Source organism: Oncorhynchus mykiss, chromosome 12, assembly GCF_057628025.1.
Source record: "Oncorhynchus mykiss isolate SJ-2025 chromosome 12, ASM5762802v1, whole genome shotgun sequence".
In the NCBI taxonomy this organism is placed as follows: Eukaryota; Metazoa; Chordata; class Actinopteri; order Salmoniformes; family Salmonidae; genus Oncorhynchus; species Oncorhynchus mykiss.
Window position 1 is genome coordinate 43,438,364 of NC_143033.1, and position 19,121 is coordinate 43,457,484.

The following is a 19,121-nucleotide window of genomic DNA, read 5'->3' on the forward strand; positions in this document are numbered from 1 at the left end:
GGGGTTATATACAGGGGGTACCGGTACAGAATCAATATGTCAATGTGCGGGGGCACCGGTGTCGAGGTAATTATGTACATGTAGGTAGAGTTATTAAATTGGCTATGCATAGATAATAACAGAGAGTTTCCACAGCGTAGGAGGGGGGAGGGGGGGGGTAGCCATTTTATTTGCTGTTTAGGAGTCTTATGGCTTGGGGTAGAAGCTGTTTAGAAGCCTCTTGGACCTAGACTTGGCACTCCAGTACTGCTTGCCGTGCAGTCTTTCACAATTTGTAGGGCCTTCCTCTGACACCGCCTGGTATAGATGTCCTGGATTGCAAGAAGCTTGGCCCCGGTGATGTATTGGGCCGTACGTATTACCCTCTGTAGAGCCTTGCAGTCGGAGGACGAGCAGTTGCCATACCAGGCAGTGATGCAACCCGTCAGGATGCTCTCGATGGTGCAGCTGTAAAACCTTTTGAGGATCTGAGGATCTATGCCAAATCTTTTCAGTCTCCTGAAGGGGAATAGGTTTTGTTGTGCCCTCTTCACAACTGTCTTGGTTTCCAAACATAAAAATAGTGCCCCCTAGCTTCAAGAGGTTAATGCAACCGCTGTGTCAGATTTCAAATAAACTTTACGGAAAAAGCTAACCATGCAATAATCTGAGTATGGCGCTCAGACACAAAAACAAGCCATGCAGATACCAGCCATGTTGTGGAGTCAACAGAAGTAAGAAATAGCATTATAAATATTCACTTACCTTTGATGATCTTCATCAGAATGCACTCCCAGGAATCCCAGTTCCACAATAAATGTTTGTTTTGTTCGATAAAGTCCATAATTTATGTCCAAATACCTCCTTTTTTCACATATTTAGTACACAATCCAAACTCACGAGGTGCGGGCAAGTCCAGGCGAAAGTTCAGACGAAAAGTCATATTACAGTTCGTAGAAACATGTTAAACAAAGTATAGAATCAATCTTTAGGATGTTTTTATCATAAATCTTCCATAATGTTTCAACTGGAGAATTCCTTTGTCTGTAGAAATGCAATGGAACGCAGCTAACTCTCACGGGAGTGCGTGAGACAGAGCTCATGGCACTCTGCCATGAGACACCTGACTCAATCAGCTCTCATGCCTCCCTCCTTCACAGTAGAAGCCTCAAACAAGGTTCTAAAGACTGTTGACATCTAGTGGAAGCCGTAGGAAGTGCAATATGACCCCATAGACACTGTATATTCGATAGGCAATGACTTGAAAAAACTACAAACCTCAGATTTCCCACTTCCTGGTTGGATTTTTCTCAGGTTTTTGGCTGCCATATGAGTTCTGTTATACTCACAGACATCATTCAAATAGTTTTAGAAACTTCTGAGTGTTTTCCATCCAAATCGACTAATTATGTGCATATTCTAGCTTCTGGAACTGAGAAGCAGGTAGTTTACTCTGGGCACCTTATTCATCCAAGCTACTAAATACTGCCCCCCAGTCCCAAATAGGTTAAAATGGTGGTGATCCTAACTGACCTCAGACATGGAGTTTTTACAAGGATAAAATGTCAGGAATTGTGAAAAACTGAGTTTAAATGTATTTGGCTAAGGTGTATATAAACTTCTGACTTTAACTGTATATGTTTTGACAATGACAGTTTACAATTTAAGGTAATGCCAAGTAATTTTGATTCATCAACTTGTTGAACAACCACACCATTCATTACCAGATTTAGCTGAGGCATAGAAGTTAAGGAATGGTTTGTACCAAATACAATGCTCATGGTTTTAGAGATGTTCAGGACCAGTTTATTACTGGCCACCTATTCCAAAACAGACTGCAACCTTTGTTAAGGGTTTTAGTGACTTCATTAGCTGTGGTTGATGATGCGTATATGGTTGAATTGTCAACATACATGGATACGCATGCTTTGTTTAATTTCAGTGCAGGTCATTGGTAAAACATTTAAAAGAGTAGATGGCCTAGAGAGCTGCCTGCAGTACACCACACTTTACATGTTTGACATTAGAGAAGCTTCCATTAAAGTAAACCCTCTGAGTTCTATTAGATAGATAGCTCTGAATCCACAATATGGTATTTTTCAACAACAGGTTATGGTCAATGATATCAGACTGCACTGAAATCTAACAGTACAGCTCCCACAATCTTCTTATTATCAGTTTATTTCAACCAATCATCAATCATTTGTGTCAGTGCAGTACATGTTGAGTGCCCTTCTCTATAAGCAGCTGAATATCTGTTGTTAATTTTTTCCAACAGTTTTCTAAGAGCTGGCTGTTAGAACCAGTAAAGGCCACTTTACCACTCTTGGCTAGCAGAATTACTTTGGCTTCCCTCCAGGCCTGAGGACAAAGACTTTTCTCAATGCTCAGATTCAAAATATGGTAGATAGTAGTGGCTATAGAGTAAGCTACCATCCTCAGTTTTCAATCTAGTTGTCAATGCCAGGAGATTTGTCATCATTGATCGATAACAATAATTTTTCCACCTCTCCCACAATAACTATAAAAAATTCAAACTTGCACTGCTTTTCCTTCATTATTTGTTTTTTATGCATGAATACAATTGCTCACTGTTCGTGGTTGGCATTTCCTGCCTAAGTTTGCCCACTTTGCAAATGAAATAATCATTAAAATAATTGACAACATCAAATGGTTTTGTGAGGAATAAGCCATCTGATTTGATGAAAGATGGAGTTGAATGTGTCTTTCTGCCCATAATTTAATTTAAAGTACTCAAGTTTTTTTCCCATTATTCTTTATATCATTGATCTTGGCTTCATATTTAAGTTTATTCTTCTTTTTGGTGAGTTTAGTCACATAATTCCTCAATTTGCAGTAAGTAAGCCAGTCAGATGTGCACCCAGACTTATTAGCCACTCCTTTTGCCCCATCTCTTTCAACCATACAGTTGTTCAATTCATCAATCCATGGAGCCTTAACAGTTCTATGTTTATCAATAATTGGAAGAAGCAATTTCATAAATTCATCAAGTGCAGCATCTGGCGTCATTAATCACATCAGATCAACAAATATTTTTAACATAATCCACATAAGAGTCACAGCAAAGTATTTTACACTATTTTAGGCCCAGCTGTTGGAACTTTGGCCTTCCTGGATATAGCCACTATATTGTGATCACTGCATCCAATGGGTATTGATACAGTTTTAGAACAAGGTTCTACAGCATTTGTAAAAATGTGATCTATACATGTGGATGATCTTGTTCCTGTAGTGTTTGCAAACACCCTGGTAGGTTGATTAATAACCTGAACCAGATTACAGGCACTGGTTACAGTAAGAAGCTTCCTCTTGAGTGGACAGCTTGATGAAAACCAATCAATATTCAGGTCCCCAAGAAAGTAGACCTCTCTGTTTCAATCACATACATTATAAAGCATTTCACACATATTATTTAGATACTGACTGTTAGCTCTTGATCCCTATAGCAACACCCCAAAATAAAATGCTTTAGATTTGCCAAGTGAACCTGTAACCACCACACTTCAATAACACTTGACATATGATCTTCTCTAAGCATTACAGGGATATGGCTCTGAATATAGCCTTCAACACCATAGTACCCTCCAAGCTCATCATTAAGCTCGAGGCCCTGTGTCTGAACCCCACCCTGTGCAACTGGGACCTGGACTTCCTGACAGTCCGCCCCTAGGTGGTGAAGGTACGAAACAACACCTCCAATTCACTGATCCTCAATCAGGGGCCCCACAAGGGTGCATGCTTAGCCCCCTCCTGTACGTCCTGTTCACCCATGACTGCGTGGCCACACGCCTCCAACTCAATCATCAAGTTTGCAGACGACACAACAGTAGCGAGTCTGATTACCAACGATGACGAGGCAGCCTACAGGGAACAGGTGAGGGCCTGGCAGAGTAGTGTCACAAAAAGTACCTCTCCCTCAAAGCTAAGGAGCTGATCATGGACTTCAGGAAACAGCAGAGGGAGCATGCCCATATCCACATCAATGGGACCGTAGTGGAGAAGCACCTCTTAATCAGGAGGCTGAAGAAATTCAAATTCGTCCTTAAGACCCTTACAAACTTTTACAGATGCACAATTGAGAGTATCTTGTCGGGCTGTATCCCCGAGCTGGTACGGCAACTGCACCGCCCGCAATGCAGAGCTCTCCAGAGGGTGATGCGGTCTGCCCAACACATCACCGGGGGCAGAATCTCTGCCCTCCAGGACACCTACAGCACCCAATGTCACAGGAAGGCCAAAAAGATCATCAAGTACATCAACTACCCGAGCCACGACCTGTTCACCCCGCTATCATTTTGAAGGCGAGGTCAGTACAGGTGCATCAATGCGGGACCGAGAGACTGAAAAACAGCTTGTATCTTAAGGCCAACAGACTGTTAAATAGCCATCACTAGCCGGCTACCACCCGGTTACTCAATCCTGCACCTTAGAGGCTGCTGCCCTGTATACATTGACATGGAATCACTGGCCACTTTAATAATGGAACACTAGTCACTTGAATATAGTTTACATACTGCTTTACTCATCTCATATGTGTTCCATTCTAAGGTATTTTAGTCAATGCCACTCACCTTTATTTAACTAGGCAAGTCAGTTAAGAACAAATTCTTATTTACAATCACAGCCTACCAAAAGACAAAATGCCTCCTGCGGGGATGGGGGCTGGGATTAAAAATTAAATAAATTGAATAAAAATATCGGCCAAAACACAAATCACGACAAGAGAGACAACACTACATAAAGAGAGACCTAAGATGACAACATAGCATGTCAGCAACTCATGACAACACAGCATAATGACAACAACATGGTGGCAACACAACATGGCAGCAGCACAAAATGGTAGCAGCACAAAACAGGGTACAAACATTGTTGGGCACAGACAACAGCACAAAGGGCAAGAAGGTAGAGACAACAATACATCACGCAAAGCAGCCACAGCCGTCATTATTAGAGTCCATGATTGAGTCTTTGAATGAAGAGATTGAGATAAAACTGTCCAGTTTGAGTGTTTTTGGAGCTCGTTCCAGTCGCAAGCTGCAGCGAACTGAAAAGACGAGCGACATTACTTGTCCTAATATTCAGATATTTCTTAATTCCATTCTTTTAATTTTAGATTTGTGTCTATTGTTGTGAACTGTTAGATACTGCTGCACTGTTGGAGCTAGGAACACAAGCATATTGTAGTACCTGCAATAAAATTGGCTAAATATGTGTATGTGGCCAATAAAATGTGATTTGATTTAAGAAGAAGGGAGCAGCTGCAGACCAGAAGACTGCTTCCAAGGCAGCACTGGTCCACAACTGCCTTGTCAGTCGGGTGAGTACTATTGGTTGGTACTGTATGTGCCTTTAGGTTCCTCTCCATGTGTAGACTTTTGTACTGGCCTGTGTGGTACAGTCTTTCATATGTGTAGTAGTTTGTTGGAATTCAAAGCAATAGAATGCATCTAAGCCACAGATTTTTTTACTTCCTCCATTTTGTACTTGACCTTTATAGATGCAGACCTGAAGCCATTCAAGCAGCACTTTGAGAGAGAGAGCAGGCATCCCAAGTCTCCAACGGTTTAGTACTGGTTGATGTACAGGCGTTAGTGACCACACACTCTCAAATGGACCTACAGCCGGGGTAAGATTACTCCATCATTCACACAGTGTCAACATCCATGTTGTCAACAAAATGATGTCCTCAATGCTTATAAAGTTGTATTATGTATGGCTCAATTTGTTGAAATACTGTGATCACTTATTGTCTTTAATGTTGTGAGTCACAGACACACGATGACCACGATTTGAATGCTACAACTGAGACGGAATGACGTCGAGGGACACACACTGAGACTCAAGAGTATTACTGGACATGAATCGGATATTTGTGACATCGACCTAAAAGGGGTGTAGAAGAACATCAGCACCCAATGTTATGTTGATTCTATGGCCAACTATCTCTCTAGCTACCCCTTATTCCGCAATATGCATTTTATGTCCCATGGTCCCTCAACTTCCATCACTTTGGAACACTCCTTCTTATCTCTATAAAACCACCCTGCCTTCACCTATTTTCCCTATGCTGCTTCCTTCACTTCTCCTGATTGAATAGCATTTAAACTCAGTAACACGTTTAAAAGTGTTGTTGTGTACTGTTTCTGCTAACCTTTTTACCTGTGTGATGCTGTCCTGCTTATTCTGAGTGAATGCAGTGGTAAACATACTGCTCACAATTGACAGCGGAGTTCAAGTGTGTGAATATAGTTGTGTTTATGCATGACTTCCTTGTTTTGAGTCTGTTAACTGTGTTTCTCATTCTGCTGGACTTGACCTAGTATTTTATATTAAACCTACCGTATGCATCTAGCTGTTTCTCCATTTGTTACTCTCCCACCAAAAATCACAATATGCTGTTTTTGTGTTGTTGGTGCTGGTCTAATTCCTGTAATGGAAAAGCTAAATAATCTGTGCGCCCTCGGATAGTAATTATAGTTCATATGGTGCTTTTCGATGTCCTATGTTTGTGCCATTGATGAATAAATCATTTAATCTTTACTTCAAGTCAGATATTTATGTTATGTTTGAAATGCATATGTATGCATTGAATTAAAACAGTGTAATTGTTGGAGTTCAGGTTTTTCAAGTAATCGATGGGTGACTAGGTTCATCCTTGTCAAATAAATATGCTTGTTCATTAATGATTATGGATACATTCTGCAATGTGTTAATCTGGCATTAAATCTGTAAAAGAACACGTCAACAAGTTAGTTCTGAATTGCTTTAATACAGCAGTGCATTCTGACACCATGAATTGAAATAGATTTCAACTGTCTGAAGAAGGGGATCTGGTAAAATAAGAGGATTTTAATTGTGGGCGGTGTTATAACCACGGTGGGCATGGGTTTGTGCAAGGACTGGCAAGGACTGTCCGATGCGTGTCCACATTCAACAGAGAACACTTCGCCTGGGACCTCATTCATACAGTGCCTTGCGAAAGTATTCGGCCACCTTGAACTTTGCGACCTTTTGCCACATTTCAGGCTTCAAACATAAAGATATAAAACTGTATTTTTTTGTGAAGAATCAACAACAAGTGGGACACAATCATGAAGTGGAACGACATTTATTGGATATTTCTAACTTTTTTAACAAATCAAAAAATGAAAAATTGGGCGTGTAAAATTATTCAGCCCCTTTACTTTCAGTGCAGCAAACTCTCTCCAGAAGTTCAGTGAGGATCTCTGAATGATCCAATGTTGACCTAAATGACTAATGATGATACATACAATCCACCTGTGTGTAATCAAGTCTCCGTATAAATGCACCTGCACTGTGATAGTCTCAGAGGTCCGTTAAAAGCGCAGAGAGCATCATGAAGAACAAGGAACACACCAGGCAGGTCCGAGATACTGTTGTGAAGAAGTTTAAAGCCGGATTTGGATACAAAAAGATTTCCCAAGCTTTAAACATCCCAAGGAGCACTGTGCAAGCGATAATATTGAAATGGAAGGAGTATCAGACCACTGCAAATCTACCAAGACCTGGCCGTCCCTCTAAACTTTCAGCTCATACAAGGAGAAGACTGATCAGAGATGCAGCCAAGAGGCCCATGATCACTCTGGATGAACTGCAGAGATCTACAGCTGAGGTGGGAGACTCTGTCCATAGGACAACAATCAGTCGTATATTGCACAAATCTGGCCTTTATGGAAGAGTGGCAAGAAGAAAGCCATTTCTTAAAGATATCCATAAAAAGTGTCGGTTAAAGTTTGCCACAAGCCACCTGGGAGACACACCAAACATGTGGAAGAAGGTGCTCTGGTCAGATGAAACCAAAATTTTACTTTTTGGCAACAATGCAAAACGTTATGTTTGGCGTAAAAGCAACACAGCTGAACACACCATCCCCACTGTCAAACATGGTGGTGGCAGCATCATGGTTTGGGCCTGCTTTTCTTCAGCAGGGACAGGGAAGATGGTTAAAATTAATGGGAAGATGGATGGAGCCAAATACAGGACCATTCTGGAAGAAAACCTGATGGAGTCTGCAAAAGACCTGAGACTGGGACGGAGATTTGTCTTCCAACAAGACAATGATCCAAAACATAAAGCAAAATCTACAATGGAATGGTTCAAAAATAAACATATCCAGGTGTTAGAATGGCCAAGTCAAAGTCCAGACCTGAATCCAATCGAGAATCTGTGGAAAGAACTGAAAACTGCTGTTCACAAATGCTCTCCATCCAACCTCACTGAGCTCGAGCTGTTTTGCAAGTAGGAATGGGAAAAAAAGTTGGTCTCTCGATGTGCAAAACTGATAGAGACATACCCCAAGCGACTTACAGCTGTAATCGCAGCAAAAGGCGGCGCTACAAAGTATTAACTTAAGGGGGCTGAATAATTTTGCACGCCCAATTTTTCAGTTTTTGATTTGTTAAAAAAGTTTGAAATATCCAATAAATGTCGTTCCACTTCATGATTGTGTCCCACTTGTTGTTGATTCTTCACAAAAAAAAAATACAGTTTTATATCTTTATGTTTGAAGCCTGAAATGTGGCAAAAGGTCGCAAAGTTCAAGGGGGCCGAATACTTTCGCAAGGCACTGTATGTGTATTAAAGTAGTCCAAAGTTTAGTATTTGGTCCCACATTCCTAGCACGTGATTAAGCTTGCTACGAACAAATATCATCTCCCCCCAAAAAAATTATCTTTCTCACTCATCATTAAATATTCATTCAGGAGTATCTGTAATCATGGTAGCGTCGATATTAATGCGTACGTGTTTAGAAACATATTATACAATACATTTACCATTTATTTCTATTGGTCACAAAATAATCAGAAACACAATCAAAACAAACAGCAAGTGCATCCATTTAGAGTCACAAGCTTGATGTAATCATTGCGTGATTTTAAATTATCGGGCACTAGGATGCTTTTAACTATGATATGACAATATGAATCGTTTGACCATATTAAAATAAGAGTTCAGTTCACGGTTGACCTTAAAATGAGGGGCATTTTTTTTTATTTCACATGAAATAAATAATAATCTTCAAAAATAACTTAGATAAAGCAATGAAATCAAATCAAATTTTATCAGTCACGTACACATATTTAACAGATGTTATTTAGGGTGTAGCGAAAAGCTTGTGTTCCTAGCTCCAACAGTGCAGAAGCATCTAACAATTCAAAGTAAAAGAATGGAGTTAAGAAATATATAAATATTAGGACTAGCAATGTCGGAGTAGCATTGACTAAAATACAGTAGAATGGAATACAGTATATACATATGAAATGAGTAAAGCAGTATATAAACATTATTAAAGTGGCCAGTGATTCCATGTCTATGCATACAGGGCAGCAGCCTCTAAGGTGCAGGGTTGAGTAATCGTGGTCGGCTAGTGATGCCTATTTAACAGTCTGATGGGATAGAAGATAGAAGCTCTTTTGAGATGGAAGCTCTTTTCAGTCTCTCAGTGTTACGGTGCGTGAATGAGGACCCAAAAGCGAATTAACTTAGACAGAGCTTCTTTAATTACCAAACATAGGTAGGCTCAGACGGACCGGCAGATTCCGACAGGACAAGACAAGGTTACAGCAAACATGACGACAGTCTGGTTCAGGCATGAAACACAACAAACAAGAATCCGACAAGGACAGGAACAAAAACAGAGAGAGATATAGGGGACTAATCAGAGGGAAAAAGGGAACAGGTGGGAAAAGGGGTGACGAGGTGGTTAGGAGGAGACAAGGCACAGCTGGGGGAAAGAGGGGGAGAAAAGGTAACCTAACAACGACCAGCAGAGGGAGACAGGGTGAAGGGAAAGGACAGAGACAAGACACAACATGACAGTACATGACAGTACCCCCCCACTCACCGAGCGCCTCCTGGCGCACTCGAGGAGGAAACCTGGCGGCAACGGAGGAAATCCTCGATCAGCGCACGGTCCAGCACGTCCCGAGAGGGAACCCAACTCCTCTCCTCAGGACCGTACCCCTCCCAATCTACGAGGTACTGGTGACCACGGCCCCGAGGACGCATGTCCAAAATTCTACGGACCCTGTAGATGGGTGCGCCCTCGACAAGGATGGGGGGGGGGGGGGGGGGGAAGACGAGCGGGGGCGCGAAGGACGGGCTTGATGCAGGAGACATGGAAGACCGGGTGGACGCGACGAAGGTATCGCGGAAGAAGAAGTCGAACTGCGACAGGATTAATGACCCGAGAAATACGGAACGGACCAATGAACCGCGGGGTCAACTTGCGAGAAGCCGTCTTAAGGGGAAGGTTCTGAGTGGAGAGCCAAACTCTCTGACCGCGACAATATCTAGGACTCTTAGTTCTACGCTTATTAGCAGCCCTCACAGTCTGCGTCCTATAACGGCAAAGTGCAGACCTGACCCTCTTCCAGGTGCGCTCGCAACGTTGGACAAAAGCCTGAGCGGAGGGGACGCTGGACTCGGCGAACTGAGATGAGAACAGCGGAGGCTGGTACCCGAGGCTACTCTGAAAAGGAGATAGCCCGGTCGCAGACGAAGGAAGCGAGTTGTGGGCGTATTCTGCCCAGGGGAGCTGTTCTGACCAAGACGCAGGGTTACGAAAAGAAAGACTGCGTAAGATGCGACCAATAGTCTGATTGGCCCGTTCTGCTTGACCGTTAGACTGGGGGTGAAAGCCGGAAGAGAGACTGACGGAAGCCCCAATCAAACGGCAAAACTCCCTCCAAAATTGAGACGTGAATTGCGGACCTCTGTCCGAAACGACGTCTGACGGAAGGCCATGAATTCTGAAAACATTCTCGATGATGATTTGTGCCGTCTCTTTAGCAGAAGGAAGCTTAGCAAGGGGAATGAAATGAGCCGCCTTAGAGAACCTATCGACAACCGTAAGAATAACAGTCTTCCCCGCTGACGAAGGCAGTCCGGTGACAAAATCTAAGGCGATGTGAGACCACGGTCGAGAGGGAATAGGAAGCGGCCTGAGACGGCCGGCAGGAGGAGAGTTACCGGACTTAGTCTGCGCGCAGACCGAACAAGCAGCCACGAAACGACGCGTGTCATGCTCCCGGGTGGGCCACCAAAAACGCTGGCGAATGGAAGCAAGCGTACCCCGAACGCCAGGGTGGCCGGCTAACTTGGCAGAGTGAGCCCACTGAAGAACGGCCAGACGAGTAGGAACGGGAACGAAAAGAAGGTTCCTAGGACAAGCGCGCGGCGACGGAGTGTGAGTGAGCGCTTGTTTTACCTGCCTCTCAATTCCCCAGACAGTCAACCCGACAACACGCCCCTCAGGGAGAATCCCCTCGGGGTCAGTGGAGGCTACTGAAGAACTGAAGAGACGAGACAAAGCATCAGGCTTGGTGTTCTTAGAGCCCGGACGATAAGAAATCACGAACTCGAAACGAGCGAAAAACAGCGCCCAACGCGCCTGACGCGCATTAAGTCGTTTGGCAGAACGGATGTACTCAAGGTTCCTATGGTCAGTCCAAACGACAAAAGGAACGGTCGCCCCCTCCAACCACTGTCGCCATTCGCCTAGGGCTAACCGGATGGCGAGCAGTTCGCGGTTACCCACATCATAGTTACGTTCCGACGGCGACAGGCGATGAGAAAAATACGCGCATGGGTGGACCTTGTCGTCAGAGAGGGAGCGCTGAGAAAGAATGGCTCCCACGCCCACCTCTGACGCGTCAACCTCGACAACGAACTGTCTAGAGACGTCAGGTGTAACAAGGATAGGACCGGATGTAAAACGATTCTTGAGGAGATCAAAAGCTCCCTGGGCGGAAACGGACCACTCAAAGCACGTCTTGACAGAAGTAAGGGCTGTGAGAGGAGCTGCCACCTGACCGAAATTACGGATGAAACGACGATAGAAGTTCGCGAAGCCGAGAAAGCGATGCAGCTCGACGCGTGACTTAGGGACGGGCCAATCAATGACAGCTTGGACCTTAGCGGGATCCATCTTAATGCCTTCAGCGGAAATAACAGAACCGAGAAATGTGACGGAGGAGGCATGAAAAGTGCACTTCTCAGCCTTCACAAAAAGACAATTCTCTAAAAGGCGCTGGAGGACACGTCGAACGTGCTGAACATGAATCTGGAGTGACGGTGAAAAAATCAGGATATCGTCAAGGTAAACGAAAACAAAGATGTTCAGCATGTCTCTCAGGACATCATTGACTAATGCCTGAAAGACAGCTGGAGCGTTAGCGAGGCCGAAAGGAAGAACCCGGTATTCAAAGTGCCCTAACGGAGTGTTAAACGCCGTCTTCCACTCGTCCCCCTCCCTGATGCGCACGAGATGGTAAGCGTTACGAAGGTCCAACTTAGTGAAAAACCTGGCTCCCTGCAGGATCTCGAAGGCTGAAGACATAAGAGGAAGCGGATAACGATTCTTCACTGTTATGTCATTCAGCCCTCGATAATCTATGCAGGGGCGCAGAGACCCGTCCTTCTTCTTGACAAAAAAAAACCCCGCTCCGGCGGGAGAGGAGGAGGGGACTATGGTACCGGCGTCAAGAGCTACAGACAAATAATCTTCGAGAGCCTTACGTTCGGGAGCCGACAGAGAGTATAGTCTACCCCGGGGGGGGGTGGTTCCCGGAAGGAGATCAATACTACAATCATACGACCGGTGTGGAGGAAGAGAGGTGGCCCTGGACCGACTGAACACCGTGCGCAGATCGTGATATTCCTCCGGCACCCCTGTCAAATCACCAGGCTCCTCCTGTGAAGAAGAGACAGAGGAAACAGGAGGGATAGCAGACATTAAACATTTCACATGACAAGAGACGTTCCAGGAGAGGATAGAATTACTAGACCAATTAATGGAAGGATTATGACAAACTAGCCAGGGATGGCCCAAAACAACAGGTGTAAAAGGTGAACGAAAAATTAAAAAAGAAATGGTTTCACTATGATTACCAGAAACAGTGAGGGTTAAAGGTAGCGTCTCACGCTGAATCCTGGGGAGAGGACTACCATCCAGGGCGAACAAGGCCGTGGGCTCCTTTAACTGTCTGAGAGGAATGTCATGTTCCCGAGCCCAGGTCTCGTCCATAAAACAGCCCTCCGCCCCAGAGTCTATTAAGGCACTGCAGGAAGCTGACGAACCGGTCCAGCGTAGATGGACCGACAAGGTAGTGCAGGATCTTGAAGGAGAGACAGGAGTAGTAGCGCTCACCAGTAGCCCTCCGCTTACTGACGAGCTCTGGCCTTTTACTGGACATGAAGTGACAAAATGACCAGCGGAACCGCAATAGAGACAGAGGCGGTTGGTGATTCTCCGTTCCCTCTCCTTAGTCGAGATGCGGATACCTCCCAGCTGCATGGGCTCAGCACCCGAGCCGGCAGAGGAAGATGGTAGTGATGCGGAGAGGGGGGCGACGGAGAGCGCGAGCTCCTTTCCACGAGCTCGGTGACGAAGATCAACCCGTCGCTCAATGCGAATAGCGAGTTCAATCAAGGAATCCACGCTGGAAGGAACCTCCCGGGAGAGAATCTCATCCTTTACCTCTGCGCGGAGACCCTCCAGAAGACGAGCGAGCAAGGCCGGCTCGTTCCAGCCACTGGAGACAGCAAGAGTGCGAAACTCAATAGAGTAGTCTGTTATGGATCGATTGCCTTGACATAGGGAAGACAGGGCCCTGGAAGCCTCCTCCCCAAAAACAGATCGATCAAAAACCCGTATCATCTCCTCCTTAAAGTCCTGATACTGGTTAGTACACTCAGCCCTTGCCTCCCAGATTGCCGTGCCCCACTCACGAGCCCGTCCAATAAGGAGAGATATGACGTAGGCGACACGAGCAGTGCTCCTGGAGTAAGTGTTGGGCTGGAGAGAAAACACAATATCACACTGGGTGAGGAACGAGCGGCATTCAGTGGGCTCCCCAGAGTAACACGGCGGGTTATTGATTCTGGGCTCCGGAGATTCGAAAGCCCTGGAAGTGGCCGGTGGATCGAGGCGGAGATGGTGAACCTGTTCTGTGAGGTTGGAAACTTGGGTGGCCAGGGTCTCAACGGCATGTCGAGCAGCAGACACTTCCTGCTCGTGTCTGCCTAGCATCGCTCCCTGGATCCCGACGGCTGAGTGGAGAGGATCCGAAGTCGCTGGGTCCATTCTTGGTCGGATTCTTCTGTTACGGTGCGTGAATGAGGACCCAAAAGCGAATTAACTTAGACAGAGCTTCTTTAATTACCAAACATAGGTAGGCTCAGACGGACCGGCAGATTCCGACAGGACAAGACAAGGTTACAGCAAACATGACGACAGTCTGGTTCAGGCATGAAACACAACAAACAAGAATCCGACAAGGACAGGAACAAAAACAGAGAGAGATATAGGGGACTAATCAGAGGGAAAAAGGGAACAGGTGGGAAAAGGGGTGACGAGGTGGTTAGGAGGAGACAAGGCACAGCTGGGGGAAAGAGGGGGAGAAAAGGTAACCTAACAACGACCAGCAGAGGGAGACAGGGTGAAGGGAAAGGACAGAGACAAGACACAACATGACAGTACATGACACTCAGTCCCAACTTTGATGCATCTGTACTGACCTCGCCTTCTGGATGATAGCGGGGTGAACAGGTAGTGGCTCGGGTGGTTGTTGTCCTTGATTATCTTTATGGCCTTCCTGTGACATCGGGTGGTGTAGGTGTCCTGGAGGGCAGGTAGTTTGCCCCCGGTGATGTGTTGTGCAGACCAACCAACATCACTAAAGCGGGTTTATACTTTCATTTTAGTACATCATTTTGCTTTATTTGAACTAATGATAGCCACCAAGTGAATGAACCGGTTTTGCCAAAAGTAAACGATGTGTAACATCAAGTTTTGCAACAACATCAATGAATGCTGCTTTCAAGCCAATCTACTAAATGTAGACTACAGAAAGAAGTATATAAAACTGATCATGACTAGATTTAAAACTAATTTCGCTGCATTTGTTTAGTCAACATGCAATAATACATGTATTCTATCAATCACTAAAATTAATTCTTTGAGATTAGATTTAACAAAATCAGATTAACTGACTCTAGCCTACCCTTTGAACTGCTGATTATATTGTAAAGGTTTCACAGTTAGCATAATTTTACAGGTATTTTAAGCAATCTAAAAGTTGATGAAGTACTCTCTCTTCCAAATTCCCAATGTATTTTTGAGAAAAATAATTTGGTATCAGCGTTGCTGGCTTCATCAAACCCTTGTGCTTGGTCTTATATATTTGTTTGAGGTCCTATACATGAGGCAAAATTTACCATATTATCCTGGAGGCATACTTACAGAACACAGACTCATTGTACAGTCCCTTTTTTTTGCGTGAGTGATATCTTTCAACTTTAAACAATTTGAAATTTGAAAACAAAATCATTGTTTAGCTGTTTTCAATTCTGTGGCTGCATGAAAAATCAAACATAATGTGAATTCAGCAATGCCATTTTTTTTACTTAATCTTTGTGGCTCCCTGATGAAACAGTAGCATCCATTACAAGACAAAAAACTACAGGAAATGTATTTAACTACAGACTTATTATTTAATTGGAGAGGCTCAGCAATGTTAGGATTTTGAAAATTGTGTAGTGTACACCCGACTTTAGTCAACCTAGAATGTTGTGTTGAATAGATTCCACAATTCAGACTTAAAAGAGTGCTTGACTCATTCTCAACACTGTGTGCACCGATATACGCTCTGAAATCTATGCCCACTCTATAGCACCGCCCACTGGGTGAAAAGGGTGTGTCCCAATATTGTCTAGGTAGGTAGCTAGGTAACTTGGTTCTTTGCAAACAATTTGCTTAGCATTCATGGAACATTGAAAATATTTGACTGCATTGAGTGCATAAATAAGCCATCAAATATTATTTAAATAAATTATGGAACAGTAAATGAAATTGTTCAACATATCTTTTGTTTTGGGTCAAGGTAGCCAGCTTGCTAGCTGACAGCAAAGGTGTCAGCTAGAGATAAAGTGCAGGAGCTTGCAGGGATTTGTAGTCTTGCATGATGTCTACTTTGATGCTAATTAAGATTTTCAAATCTGAGAGTAAATAGAGACAAATATATTGACAAAAGTCACCTTGTGTGAGAGAGATTTACACGGTTATCCAAACGTCACATCAGTAAAACCTACATGAAACACAGACCTTGTTTGAAGTGGTTCTAAAATCCCCTATGGGAAAAAGGAATGATGAAAAAACGATTGGAACCATTTCCGTGTTTGACCTGTTTTATTGGTATTATGACGAGTCCATTGTGGGGCTCTATAATTATGGGGCATGGCAGCTTTGATACCACAAAAAGTGTGTGAAGTGTGTTAACATCACACAGAGGCAAAATAATCCTACTACTGTAAATACTATATTTTAAAATGGTCAGGACAAAGTTTGTCTCCAACTGCAGAGAAGAGCAATTCATGTTGGCCTGTACTGTCAAGACAGTCATTTTCCCATATTTTTATCTGCAAAGAGTCTTCTTTTCAAACTTTTTCTAACATGCTACAAGTAGACAAAATGTTTCAAACAGACACGTCTCCTACGGGAAGACTTCGAGGCCAACCTGCCTATTTTCTCATCTCACACAAACTTTCGCTTTCATAATTTTTTGGGGGGGGGTCATATTTCGGACAATGTCATAATAATAAATCACTTCTCAATAAATACATTACCTTAACACATAGACCAGGTATGCAAACATCCCTTTACTAAATCTGATGTTCATCTGCAAGCTTAGTATGGCCACAGCAAGTGTACGGTAAATAACATTGTGTAGTCTTACTCGTTCATCATCAACATTTCTACAGTGCCTTCAGGCCTAGCATGGCGTGTTACATGCGGTTACCATGGGAGTATGTTTCTGCTGATTATGAGAAACAACATGAACCTCTAAGCAACTTAAGGTAGAAGATGCCCCAAAACCAGCAAAAGAAAAGGTTGAGGGTCAAGGCTTTTATCATGAGGGCTCTGCTATCTGCTATCGTGTGGGCTCTGCTTGTCAGTGTGGTCCGATATAGGGCCATTATATTGGCCTAGAATGGTCATTCACAATGGTCATTCATTATTAATAGTCTCTGCCGATTGCCTGAGCTGCCCAAAACTGCAATGTCTTCTCTTGAATTTGGACAATTATCCATACGAAATTATTCTTCTCTTTTGAAATATTTGACAATTTAAGCATATTTTTGCTCACTTTGCCATTCCAAATGTTATCAGTGGTTGATTCCATCCATCCCGAGATTATAGTTTCATTTGAGTAACATTTTGATGGAAATTACATCTAAAATGCATTCACCTTCAAGGGAGTGGAATCCATCCTAGGATGACAGCTGAGTTTCCACCCAACTAAGCATAATCACAGATGAGGAAAAACAACATTTCCTGTTGCACAAGAAGTACTGTGTGCAGGCCCTTTCAGGGTGAAAGAACACCACCATTCTCTCTGTCCCTGGACTTCTTAGGAATAAATAAGTACTTTCATTTGCTATAGTGCTCACCAGGCCGTGTACCCACCAATGTGCTTGCTGATATCTTTCATGCTTTGCCTACTGTCAAAATAAATGTAGGCTGCATAGCTTGGAAAAATCGCTAGAGCCTCCAAAAAGTACCGCTTTATTATTTAGCCTTCAAAAGTTACATGTGCAGACAAATGTTTATTTTCAAACATTTTGAAAATTAACAAGCTGCCAAAAAATCATGTTTCTTGCATGTTTAGTCTAAATTACAGCAAATTCTTAAATGATGCCATATTCAGAGTTGAGCTCAAGGTCAAGACCTTCATTGACTGGGCTCAGTATCAATGATACTCTAGTTAGCATGCATGTCATTTCCTCCTAGGGAAGTCATATAAAGGTCAGGTGAGCCATGCCTACCTAATACAAGGTATCAGCACATCTATGTTGAATATCTCTCCAGGGAACTGAGTGAATAGAGCTATTGATAATTCAGAAAGAAGATGACTGCACATTCAATTAATTGAAGGGCACCATATGCTTAAATCATTTCCTCTGGATTACACAGTCTTACTGTGACTAAAGACTCTTTAAAAGTACTGTAAGTTTCCTAAATATACCTGTGAATTTACTCCTAACCCCCAGGTAATTGAAATGGTAGACTCAGCCATATAGTTAAAAATGTAATGTTCCATCGCACTATATATTGCAGCTTAAAGGCCCACTACGCAATTTGAAAAACAGTAAAACCACAACCCTGCCACTTGGTTTGCTATAAAGTTGAGGGATGTAGAACGTCCTTATATTTTGGGTTATGGTGGGGTTAGACAGTTGCCTAAAGCTCATGGCATGGGGTATTTATAAGTTATATTTGTATATACTGTATAATTAATTTACATTGTCCAGAATGTCTGTAAATATCACAGAGTAGGCCTTTTAATTAAGATGAGGTTGTTCAAGCTGATAAACAGCTCTGATGTTATAGTAAGCCCATCATACACAACATGTTGTCACCCTAATCAGCTGGGGGTGTTTTGGAAACAAGTGTTTCACCGAGACGTTCCCCCCTACCTAGCAACCCACGTTAATTAAGAACACATATCTTAGATTTGCTGAGGTCAGCATGAGGGGTTTTAATTAAAAAGCCATTGAGTTCGATGTGGACGTCGTGCAAACAGACCATGCTCAGGTTGCATCAATGGCTAGATAGAGTTTTAATTAACTCTTATCTTAGCCCAATTTTTTCGGATGGGGTCATCATCATATTTCCCCCACTAACAACCTTATAATAAATTGAACACCGCCTCAGTAAATCCAAGGGACTGTGTGCATGTCAAAACAAACAGTGACCCCTATATCCCTGGCTCCGTCTGCCAAATCAACCCTCATGCATACAAATATGCATATTTCCGTGGATGAAATTAGAAGGGCAATGCTTTGGGTGTGTTAATATGTGATCTGGGATGGAATAACATGCTTATAATAACAATGCGAACTTCTCATAGCGCAGTGATGTGCACTGCATACCCTAGTTCAGGGCTCTCCAATCCTGTTCCTGGAGAGCTACCCCCCTGTAGGTTTTCGCTCTAACCTCAGTTGTAACTAACTTGATTCAGTTTATCAACCAGCTAATTATTAGAATCAGGTGCGCTAGATTAGGGTTGGAGGGAAAACCTACAGCTCTCCAGGAA

The 19,121-nt window shown here is 43.4% G+C and overlaps 1 protein-coding gene across 1 annotated transcript in view; it reads left to right on the plus strand.

The window, feature by feature from the left end:
• The window catches only part of LOC110537630 (opioid-binding protein/cell adhesion molecule), a 406,128-nt gene that overhangs the window by 134,484 nt on the left and 252,523 nt on the right, over positions 1-19,121 (plus strand). The window lies entirely within an intron of this gene.